This window comes from Pan troglodytes, chromosome 23 (genome assembly GCF_028858775.2).
Source record: "Pan troglodytes isolate AG18354 chromosome 23, NHGRI_mPanTro3-v2.0_pri, whole genome shotgun sequence".
Taxonomy (NCBI): Eukaryota; Metazoa; Chordata; class Mammalia; order Primates; family Hominidae; genus Pan; species Pan troglodytes.
In genome coordinates this window covers 45,178,802-45,188,696 of record NC_086016.1, presented here as the reverse complement: position 1 = coordinate 45,188,696, position 9,895 = coordinate 45,178,802, and positions in this window count along the sequence as shown.

Here is a 9,895-nt window from a genome sequence, read left to right as displayed (position 1 = left end):
ATATTGCTCTTTTCTCTTATTCAGCAGAAGTCATGAGTTGGGGGGAAATGCTAACTGGAATCCAGAAAAGAAAAAATAATGGAAGAAATTTCATGATGCTATTGAGGACTGAAAGTAAGGAGCTACAGTAACCTCTGGAAAATAAAGCAGCGAGCTGGAGATCTACGTACAGACGCAGGGGGCGCCCACATTTAGGGAACAGACATGCTTCTAACTGGCAGAAGGCAAAATGTCCATATTTTAAATCCCATTTCCCCGCATAACTCATGATGAAATGAGAGTTTTGTTTTTGTTTTTTTTTTCAGACAAGAGTCTCACTGTTGCCCAGGCTAGAGTAGTGGCGTGATCTCGGCTCACTGCAAGCTCCGCCTCCTGGGCTCACGCCATTCTCCTTCCTCAGCCTCCCAGGTAGCTAGGACTACAGGCGCCCGCCACCACGCCTGGCTAATTTTTTGTATTTTTAGTAGAGACGGGGTTTCTCCGTGTTAGCCAGGATGGTCTCGATCTCTGACCTCGTGATCCGCCCGCCTCAGCCTCTCAAAGTTCTGGGATTACAGGCGTGAGCCACCGTGTCCGGCCAAGAGTTGTTCTTTGACACTGGGGCTTTAGTCATGGTCACAGTAAGCCTCAGGGAATCTATGACTCATTGAAATTAGGCACGCAATGCTGTGTGTGTGTGTGTGTGTGTGTGTGTACATGTGCATGTACAGATACACATTTCTATTTCTCTGGGAATATGGCCCACAGCTTTCCTCAGGTTCTAAAAGAAATCTAGGGTCAGGTGCAGTGGCTCACACCTATAATCCCAGCACTTTGGGAAGCCAAAGCAGGAGGATTGCATGTGTCCAGGAGTTCGAGACCAGCCTGGGCAACATGGCAAGACTCCCCCATCTCTACAAAAAATGAAAAATAAAAAAAACTGACAAAAGATATATACATGCATTTCACAGAAGAAGAAACAGGACAGCCAATTACCATTTGAAAAGGTGCTCAATCTCATTAATAATAATGGAAATACAGGCTGCTCTGCCTAGGAGTAGCCATGCTTTTGTTTCTTTACTTCTCTAATAAACTTGCTTTCACACACACAAAAATGGAAATATAAATTGAGACAACAAAAATATGCCATGGTAGCACTAGGTTGGCAAAAAAACAACAATAAGTGTGATAAAATCAAAATCAGAGAGGATATGGATCAACTTACTGTATACAAATAGGGAATCTCTTTTTTACATATATGTTCCAGGAAATATACAAAACTATTCATAGCCTCATGTTTATTAGAGCAAAAAGCTTAAGATAACCTAAGTCTCTTCGTGGAAAACTGCATCATAGTCACGTAATTAAATATTATGTAGCTATGACAATTAATTAACATCCTGCAACAAAAGGGATATATCTTAAAAGCAACATGTGCAGGAACAAGACCAGGATGCGTGCCTGCACCGCTGTGCTGGAGGTCTAGCCAGGACAATTAGGCAGGAAAAAAATATAAACAGCATCCACATTGGAACGGAAACAAAATTATCCATTTCACAAGTCCTGATCTTCTATATGGAAGATACTTAAGGAATCCACAAATAATTACTAGAGCTGATGAAATTCACAAGGTTACAGAACATAAGATCAATATATAAAAATCAGTTGTACGCTGGGCACAGTGGCTCACCCCTGTAATCCCAGCACTTTGGGAGGCCAAGGTGGGTGGAGAGCCTGAGCTCAGGAGTTCAAGACCAACCAGTGCAACATGGAGAAGCCTTGTCTCTACCAAAAATACAAAAAATTAGCCAGGCATGGTGGCACGCACCTGTGGTCGTAGCTACTCGGTAGGCCAAGGTGAGAGGATCGCTTGAGCCTAGGAGGCAGAGGTTGCAGTGAGCCGAGATCCAGCCACTGCACTCCACCCTGGGTGACAAAGTAAGACCCCATCTCAAAAAAAGAGAAAAGAAATTAAAGAAGATCTGTATTCCTGGGTTGGAAGACAGTATTGTCAAGATGACAGTACTCCCCAAATTGGTCTAGAGATTCAGTGCAATCCCCGTCAACATCCAGGCTGGCTTCGTGCACAAACTGACATGCGAATCCTAAAATTCATATAGAAATGCAAGGGACCCATAGTAGCCAAACAGTCTTGAAAAAGAACAAAGTTGGAGGATTCACGCTTCTCATTTTTAAAACTTACTACAAGCTTACCTTAATCAAGATTTTGTGGTACTAGCAGAAGGACAGACCTATAGATCAATGGAATAGAATTCAGAGTCCAGAAATGAACCCTTAAATTTATCATCCATCAGTTGGTTTTCAACGAGAGTGCCAAAACCATTTAATGGGGAAAAAAAATAGTCTTTTCAACAAATGGTACTAGGACAACTGGATATCTACATGCAAAAGAAAGGAAGTTGGACCCCTACCTCCTATACAAAAAATCAACTCAAAGTGATCAACGACTGAAATGTAACAGCTAAAACTATAAAACTCTTAGAAACTGAGACAGATAAATAAGTCTTTGGAATCTTGAATTAGGCAATGCCTTCTTTTTTTTTTAACTTCAATTTTTTTATTTCCGTTAAGTTTTGGGGGAACAGGTGGTGTTTGGTTACATGAATAAGTTCTTTAGTGGTGATTTCTGAAACCTTGGTGCACCCATCACCTGAGCAGTATACCCTCTACCCAGGCAATGCCTTCTTAAATGTAACACACAAATAATAAGGCACCAAAGAAAAAATATATAAATTGGACTTCACCAAAATTGAAAACTTGTACTTCAAAGGGCTCTGTGAAGAAAGTGAAAAGATAACAGAATAGGAAAAAAACCTTTACAAATCACATATCTGATAAGACTCCAGTATCCAGGATATGTAAAGAACTCTTACAACTCAACAATAAGACAAATAACCTAATTTAAAAATGAACAGGCGGCCAGGCATGGTGGCTCACACCTGTAATCCCAGCACTTTGGGAGGCCGAGGCGGGCGGATCACGAGGTCACGAGATCAAGACCATCTTGGCTAACACAGTGAAACCCTGTCTCTACTAAAAATACAAAAAACTAGCCAGGCGTGGAGGCAGGCACCTGTAGTCCCAGCTACTCGGGAGGCTGAGGCAGGAGAATGGTGTGAATCCAGGAGGTGGAGGTTGCAGTGAGCCGAGATCGGGCCACTGCACTCCAGCCTGGGTAACAGAGCAAGACTCCGTCTCAAAAAAAAAAAAAAAAAAAAAAAATGAACAGGCTGGGAGCAGTGGCTGTAATCCCAGCATTTTGGGAGGCCAAGGAAGGTGAATCACCTGAGGTCAGGAGTTTGAAACCAGCCTGACCAACATGATGAAACCGCATGTCTACTAAAAATACAAAAAATTAACCAGGCATGGTGGCATGCACCTGTAATCCCAGCTACTTAGGAAGCTGAGGCAGGAGAATCGCTTGAACCCAGGAGGAGGAGGTTGCAGTGAGCCAATATCACACCATTGCACTCCAGCCTGGGTGACAAGAGGGAAACTACGTCTCAAAAAAACAACAACAAAAAACAAAAGAACAAAGAAGGCCAGGCACAGAGGCTCATGCCTGTAATCCCAGCATTTTGGGAGGCCAAGATAAGAGGATCACTTGAGGCCAGGAGTTCAAGACCAGCCTGGGCAACAAAGCAAGACCCTGTCTCTATATCAACAACAAAAAAATGGACAAAGAGGCTGGGCACAGTGGCTCACACCTGTAATCCAGCACTCTGGCAAGCCAAGGCCAGCATATCGCTTGAGGTCAGGAATTCAAGACCAGCCTGGCCAAAATGGTGAAACCCCATCTCTACTAAAAATACAAAATTTAGCGTGGGCACCTGTAATCCCAGCTACTAGGGAGGCTGAGGCAAGAGAATCACTTGAACTCAGGAGGCAGAGGTTGCAGTGAGCTGAGATCACGCCACTGCACTCCAGCCTGGGCAACAGAGAAAGACTCTGTCTCAAAAAAAAAAGGACAAAGAATGTGAATAAACATTTCTCCTAAAAAGATATGCAATTGGCCAATAAGCACATGAAAAGATGATTGACATAATTAGTCATTAGGGAAAATACAAACGAAAACCGTAAGATACCACTTCACAACCACTAGAACTATAATCAAGAGTCAGGGAATAACAAGTGCTGGCAAGAAAACTAGAACCCTCGGCCAGGCACAACGGCTCATACTTATCCTAATATTTTGGGAGGCGAGGCAGGAGGATCAGGTGAGGTCAATAATTTGAGACCAGCCTGGGCAACTAGCGAAACCTCATCTCTATTAAAAATGAAACTTAAAAAATTAGCCATGGCCCAGGCACAGTGGCTCACACCTGTAATCCCAGCACTTTGGGAGGTCGACACCTGTGGATCACTTGAGGCCAGGAGTTCAAGACCAGCCTTCACAACATGACGAAACCCAGTCTCTACAAAAAATACAAAAATTAGCCAGACGTGGTGGCATATGCCTGTAATCCCAGATACTTGGGAGGCTGAGGCAGGAGAATTGCTTGAACCCAGGTGGCAGAGGTTGCAGTGAACCAAGATCGCACCACTGCACTCCAGCCTGGGCAACAGAGCGAGACACCATCTCAAAAAAAAAAAAAAAAATATATATATATATATATATACACAAATATACACATATATACATATATACATATATACACATATATACATATATATACACATATATACATATATACATATATATACATATATACACATATACATATATATACATATATATACACGTATATATATGTATATATACTTACCAGTTTATAAAAAACAGTTGAATCCAAATTATTTTTCTGACAAAATGGGGTAAGATTAAACTTCAAGAATTTTTAAAATACGCCACCTCATAAAGGTTGTGAGCCAAATTTTGGGTAACACAGCCTAAGTCAGTTACCAATATACTGTGTTGGACAAAGAATAGTTAACTGTGAAAACATGACTGCATTATGTGATGAGGCCCAAAAGATAGGAGTGACTCTAACCAGTCTGTACAGTATTCTCTTGGACTCAGTTTTTTGTCCTTGAAGAAAAGAGTGTTGCCCTTTCTTTTAGTATAAGGAGGAAGTCTTTCCATGAGAATTTCATCTTTTGCTTTTAAGAAACAGCATGAAGTTCATAATGATTTTCTTTTTGTATCTCCTGGTTGTCAAGTGTTTTTACTTAAATAGTCAGTATTCCAGAATAGCCATTTAGAGGATAAAAAGGAGGAATTGTAAGGATTGGGGAGGCTCCAGAAAGGAACAGTTTCAGCTAGCTTTGACTCAGTGTTTTGTAGGAAGGCAATCTTTGAGTCCTGAATGGACTTGTTTTTTAGCCTCAAGATATCAATGAGAAATGCATACTTAGAGTGTATGATTTTATAACCATGGTCTTTTAATTTAAAGAATAAACTGAATGATCCCTATAATGTTTGAATATATTACTAGCTGGAGTCCTAGAAAATTTGGCATGCCTTTGAACTTTGAGACCTCATTTTAACTAAATATATCTAGGTGACTGAGATTGGTTTTTTCCCTTTTTTTTTTTTTTTTTTTTTTTAGTGGCTTATCCAGCAAGAAAGGTGATTTAGTTTAATGTTGAGTACACAAAGGCCAAAGAAACACAAACAGACAGAAAATATAAGTATGTACTCACCAGGAAGGATAATAGCCATCTTCAAATGAGGGGAAAAAAATCCCCTCATCCAAACCTCAAGATCCAGACCTCACAGCTGAGATCAACAGGAGGAAAATAACCCTCCCCAACAGCAGATATCCCACACAGGACAGGGAAAGTCACCTCCCCAGCCATTTCCCAAATAAGAGAGAACTCAAACCAAATTCAGGAGTTCTGTCCAAGAGAGACTTACCAGGTGGGAGAAGAGGTGACTCACAAAGGTAGAAGGGTGTCAGAGGGCCCCAGTGTGAGATTCTCCCCAAGGTGGTTCAGTGCTTGGTCCCACTGCTGACACCATGTATGTCAAAATCAAAAATGTAGAGACAGATCTGTAAACTTAATGTGTGTGTAGTTTTTTGTTTTTTTGTTTTTTGTTTGTTTTTTTGAGACAGGGCTTCACTGTGTTGCTCAGGCTGGAATGCAGTGACACAGTCATGGCTCACTGCAGCCTCAACCTCCAGGGCTCCAGCAATCCTCCCGCCTCAGCCTCCCGAATATCTGGGACTACAGGCACCCATGACCATACCTGGCTAATTTTTGTATTTTTTGTACAGATGGGGTTTCACTGTGTTGCTCAGGCTGATCTCAAACTCCTGGGCTCAACCAATCTGCCCACCTTGACCTCCCAAAGTGTTGGGATTACAGGCATGAACTACCATGCCTGGCCTAAATGTAATGTTTTATTTGTGAAGAAGGAACTGCCATTCAGGGTGCACCTACAGACCAGGTAGTCTTTGCTTTGTCCGAAGAACAAAGAGAAGGTTAGAAGTTTTATTTAAAACAGAGAAATGGGCCAGGCACAGTTGTTCATGCCTACAATCCCAGTGCTCTGGGCTAAGGCAGAAGGATCACTTGAGGCCAGGAGTTTGAGACCAGCCTAAGCAACACAATGAGACCCCTGTCTCCACAGAAAACTTAAAAATTAGCCAGGCATAGTGGCACATGCTTGTAGTCCTAGCTACTCAGGAGGCTGAGGTGGGAGGATTGCTTGAGCCCAGGAGTTCAAGGCTGCAGTGAGCTATGATTGCGTCACTGGCCACTGCACTCTAGCCTGGGCAACAAAGTGAGACCCTTCCTCAAAAAGAAAAAAAAGAAGAAGAAATGTTACATATTGCTCTTTGAGAAAGTTCACTGGTACTTGTAAGGGTTTGGGGAGTTAGTAAGCTCAGCTTGGTGAGCCTTATTAGTCCTAGAGTTGCAGTCAGTTATCTCAGAAGTTACCAATAAATGGTTTTAGGTTACCACAAGCAGTTTCAGCAGTCGGGCTTACAGAGAATTACATTTTGGGAACAATGCCTTGCACCCCAAATGCTTTTTCCCTCTTGGCTTCTCAACTCTGTTTTAATTGAGTATGACAAGAATGACCCTTTTTTTTTTTTTTTTTTTTTTTTTTTTTTTTTTTTTTTTTTTGTGAGTTGGAGTCTCACTCCGTGGCCCAGGCTGGAGTGCAGTGGTACGATCTCGGCTCACTGAAACCTCTGCCACCAGGGATCAAGCAATTCTCCTGCCTCAGCCTTCCAAGTAGCTGGGGTTACAGGCACCACACCAAGGCTAATTTTTGTAGTTTTAGCAGAGACGGGGGTTTCACCATCTTGGCCAGGCTGGTCTTGAACTCCTGACCTAGTGATCTACCCACCTCGGCCTCCCAAAGTGCTGAGATTACAGGGGTGAGCAACCACGCCTGGTGACCCAATTCTTATGATCAACTTTCACAAAGTCATTGTATTGGGTTTAGGCTCCATGTTGTATGAAAAACCCATTTTGTATGAGTACCCTTGGCAAAGCTCTCAGAACAAAAAGCTATCAGGGACCAAAGGTCAACCTGGGCTTGGATTTTCAGGATGGAAGGGCCTTTTTTATTTTTAGACGGAGTTTCCCCCAGGTTGGAGTGAATTGATGCAATCTTGGCTCACTGCAACCTCCATACCCCCACCCCTGGGTTCAAGCAATTCTCCTGCCTCAGCCTCCTGAGTAGCTGGGATTGTAGGTGCCCACCACCATGCTCGGCTAAATTTTGTATTTTTAGTAGAGATGGGGTTTCACCATGTTGGTCAACCTGGTTTCGAACTCCTGATCTCAGGTGATCCACCCGCCTTGGCCTCCCAAAGTGCTAGGATTACAGGCATGAGCCACTGTGCCCGGCTATGGAAGGGACTTTTAAACTCTTTTTTTTTCCCCTCTTTCTCTCTCTCCTTTTTTTCAATTGTCTGGAGGGGGAGGGGGTTGGTGGCAGTAATGGGAGCAGAGCGGTAATTTTATGTTGATTAAATACACATTCTTCAGTGCCTCTTTAGAAGACAACATTTCAGCTGAGAAGAATGAGTCAGGATTTACAAAGTGAGCATGGGGAGAAAGGCTTTCTGGCAGAAGACAGAGCACAATGCTTTCCAGGAGCTGAAGACAACCAGAGAGACAGGGACTCACAGTGTGAGGGGAAGAGTGTAATGAAAAGAGGCTGGAAAAGTTGGCAGTGCCAGCTCACACAGAGCCTTGGAGCTCACATGAAGAGTTGAACCACAAAGGGTTCCAAGGAGGGATCTGATACAACTGGGTTTACATTTGGGGAGGAGCATGTGAAAGAGGACTGCCCTGTCAGAGCCTCACATTCTCCTGGTCAAAGGGGCTGGGTCAGGAATGTTCACATAATCTGACCAGTACCTGACACAACTGAGACTCAGTCTGTCTTCCCCAGCGGGACCGATGGAAGGGTTGTGGAAGCAGGAGGTGCACTAGGTGTGTACCACTATACCTGGCTAATTAAAAATTTCTTTTTGTAGGTTCGAGGTCTTGCTTTGTTGCCCAGCCTGGTCTCAAACTCCTTATTTCAAGTGATCCTCCTGTCTTGGCCTCCCAAAGTGCTGGAATTACAGGTGTGAGCCAGCATGCCCCATCCTAGCATTGTGATGCTGTTTTACTATATTATTTATTTATTTTGAGATGGAGTCTCACTATGTTGACCAGGTTGGAGTGCAATGGTACAATCTCAGCCTTGGCTTCCACAACAAAAACCGAGGAATCAGGGTTTTCCTCTGGCCATGGTGAAACCCCGTCTCTACTGAATACAAAAAATTAGCCAGGCGTGGTGGCACACACCTGTAGCCCCAGCTACTTGGGAGGCTGAGGCAGGAGAATCACTTGAACCCGGGAGGCAGAGGTTGCAGTGAACCGAGACTGCACCATTGCACTCCAGCCTGGGCAACAAGAGCAAAACTCCATCCCAAAATAAATAAATAAATAAAATGTTTTTCTCTGCAGCCCTCGCCAACTTGAGTTTGGAAATTTGAGCCTTTGCAGACCCACCTGCTTCCTACAATGGAATTGAACAAGTCCGTGAATTGGTGCATTTTATTCAAACTCAGTTCAAAAATGTTATCAAAATAGCATCTGAAGCTCCAAAAAATTTTCAGCCTTTGTTTTTTAGCAAATTACAATTCTTACAAAATTGCAAACAGGAAGACATTGAAATGTATCCCTATGGAGCAATAAAACTCAATGAGAGTTCAAAAGAGAATGTCTTTTGAAATTCTATAACTGAACTGTTTTTTTTCTTTTAAAGAGGGAGTCTGGCTATGTTGCCGAGGCTGGACTTGAATTCTTGGGCTCACGCTATCCTCCCGCCTCAGCCTCCCGAGTAACTGGGACTACAGACGCGGCCACCACGCCCAGCTCAACTGCACTTCGAAACATCCCGACATGTAGGAGTAAACTCCTCTGACGGGTACACTTGGTCTTAATTGGATCAACTGACATTCCGAATCCAAATATAAGTAATTGAGAAGGGCCACGATTTTGCAGCATCCAAATCTGGTGAAGCGCTCACAAGAATCGAGAGCTCCCAAGGCAGGGGGCCTGCGAGCGCTGTGTGCCCGGTGCAGGCACAGAAGCACCGCCTCACCGGGTTCGGGCCCCAGGACACCTTCCGGGCCGTCGGTGGGGCCTTTTCCGGTCCTGACAGCGCCGTATACGTAGGCACCCCGCCCTCCCGGCATTCCCCGGGGTCGCAGCGCGCTGAGCGAGAAAAGCTCAGCCACCATCAGGTGCGCGTGCGCACACGGCGGCAGCCAAACCACAGGCGCGGCCGCAGGCGCGCGCCCCCTCCTGGCAAGCTCGCGCGCTCTCGCACGCACCCCGCCGATGCGCAGGGCCTGCCCGGGGGCCGCGGCAAACCGGGCTGGAGGCGGACTGGGGGCGGGGCGGGACGGGGTGAGGGGGCGAGAAGAGGGCGGGGCAG